This window comes from Lactuca saligna, chromosome 5, assembly GCF_052625555.1.
Source record: "Lactuca saligna cultivar CGN05327 chromosome 5, ASM5262555v1, whole genome shotgun sequence".
In the NCBI taxonomy this organism is placed as follows: Eukaryota; Viridiplantae; Streptophyta; class Magnoliopsida; order Asterales; family Asteraceae; genus Lactuca; species Lactuca saligna.
In genome coordinates this window covers 250,566,202-250,568,468 of record NC_136421.1, presented here as the reverse complement: position 1 = coordinate 250,568,468, position 2,267 = coordinate 250,566,202, and the positions used below count along the sequence as shown (strand labels likewise).

The following is a 2,267-nucleotide window of genomic DNA, read 5'->3' as shown; positions in this document are numbered from 1 at the left end:
CCTGATTCATAACTATTCATGACGTGAGTACGAATGTTCCAAAAGATTGGATACGCGCCGAGGAGTCCTTGACCAACACTGATAATTACTACACTCACATCGTGAGACATAGATGTTCATGACGTGAGCGCGAAGAAGTAGAAAAATATATATTTGATTATTCCCTACGACTTAGGAGACTTTTGGCTGACTTGGAGAGTTTCTGGAATCGAAAATCAGAAGGAGAGAAGGTTTGGAATTGGGTTGTATACCAAAGAAGAAGAAAGAGTTCATACTTAACATATTAGTTTGGTACATTTAAACATGATTAAGACTATGCTTTGTTTATGTTGGTTTGCTAGGATGTCCAGCGAAATCTAGCTTCTTCTATTAGCTAGATGAAGCTGGAACTCATAGTTTTAATACTTTAGCTTTGATTTACTTGTTGGTTATGACTTGTGTTTGATTGATTGAACCTAGCACGCTTGATTTAATATTTGATTGCTTTAAATTCCTTTTTAGTGTAGTTACTGAATATGAATCTGCATGAATTTGAATACCTAATAATTTATCGAACATTAGATTATTAGAGCTAAGATCGAACAAATCTTAGATAAGTAATTGAACTATTGAATTAGCTTATGCTAGAGAACTCATATTATGACTGTAAGTGTGTTTTAAAATAAATCTTACATGGCTTCAATTCTATTTTATAATTAATTCTGTGTTAACTATTGTGTGACCCTACATAGATCTACAAGAATTAATTAATGTTAGTTAATTTAGAACTGAATTGCTAATACTATCATAATTGGTAATCAACAGTAATTGTCATAACTAATTTATAAACCATTGAGAGAAAGTGGATTCGAGCTAACAAAAGTGTTTTGTTTATTGATTGAATTTGTGTTAAAGAGTTAAGTTCATTTAAGCTTGCAAAATTATATAAATACCCTTCCTTTATTAGAAATTAGGTTAATTTAATAGTAGGTAAATTAATTAGTTAAAACCGTTCCCTGTGATCGACACCCGACTTACCCAAACTATTCTATAATTTGACTAGGTACACTGCCTAGGTGCATTTTAGTTAGTGAAGTAGCTAGGTTATAAATTTAGAATTTGGTGTAGCTATTTGCACGCATCAAGTTTTTTCATAGGTTTTTCTTCTAACAAATAAACTCTTTTTGAAAACATTTGGGACCTTTCTTTATGAATAGGTTTATCTTTCATATTCCTAACTTTTCTATAACGTTTTAGCAATAATCTCTTTTAAAACATCTTATTATGTTAGTTGAGAAGTATGACCTTCAAATAGTAAATGGGGTTATGAAACTCACCCTAGTACCATGGTTAGAGACATCCTTGTTTTTGTATCCGAAGCTTCATGTGGTCATAGGTTGATAAGAATCGATCGAGAGAGAGTGGATTTGGGTGTAGGGATGGGGGAAATGACGAAGTGAGCATCTATTTTTATAGTTCCAAGATAGCTAAACTCAAAAAGGCAATAGCAAATTTTTAGCAAAATCCGGGTGAGTCACTTTGTGAGGCATGGGAGCGCTATAAAGGATTGGTGAGAAATTATCCTCAAACTGACCTCAATACACAACAAGAAGTGTCAATATTTTATGATGGTGTTAATGTCATGACAAGGCAACTCCTTGATTCTCAAGGAGTACTACCTAAGAAAAATCTGGGGGAAGTCAAGGAGTTAGTTGAAGAATTTGCAAAGCATTCTCGTGAGTACCACAATCCAAGAAATGATGGAGTTAAAGGAAGTGAGGGTGGAAATTCTGCAGACATGGCTGTTGTAATGGCCATGCTTGATACAATGGACATGAGAATGAGAAAAATGGACCAGACAATACATGCTATAAGAGTTGGATGTGAAAGGTGTAATTGTGCACACTTGACCAAAGATTGCCACTTAGATGATAATGGGTATAAAAAAACTCAAGTCTGCTAATCTAGTGGGGATAAATATGATGAAGACTGGAGAAAACCAAAGAAGGAGTGGCTGCTATATGACGAAATACAAGATGCAAAAGAGGAAAAATATAAGCAACCAGCCTGAGGCTTCTACCAAAAAGGGCAACCACTAGCTGAGAAAAACAGTTGACTTTGAAAACATGTTAACTCGATTTATGGAAGCTTCCGAGAAAAGACATGATGGTACCGATGTAATGCTGAAGGAGCACATGAAGATGATGAAAGAAAAACATGCAATGATGATAGATCATCAAGCCTCATTAAGAAATCATTAAGCATCGATTTATAATCTTGAAACCCAA

At 34.3% G+C, this 2,267-nt stretch overlaps 1 non-coding gene across 1 annotated transcript; it reads right to left on the bottom strand.

Moving 5' to 3' along the window:
* Positions 1 to 1,468: 1,468 nt before the first annotated feature.
* LOC144999032 (small nucleolar RNA R71) lies at positions 1,469 to 1,575 on the bottom strand. The gene has a single exon (XR_013660559.1). It is a non-coding gene; the product is annotated as a small nucleolar RNA R71 (small nucleolar RNA).
* Between the last annotated feature and the right edge of the window lie 692 nt (positions 1,576 to 2,267).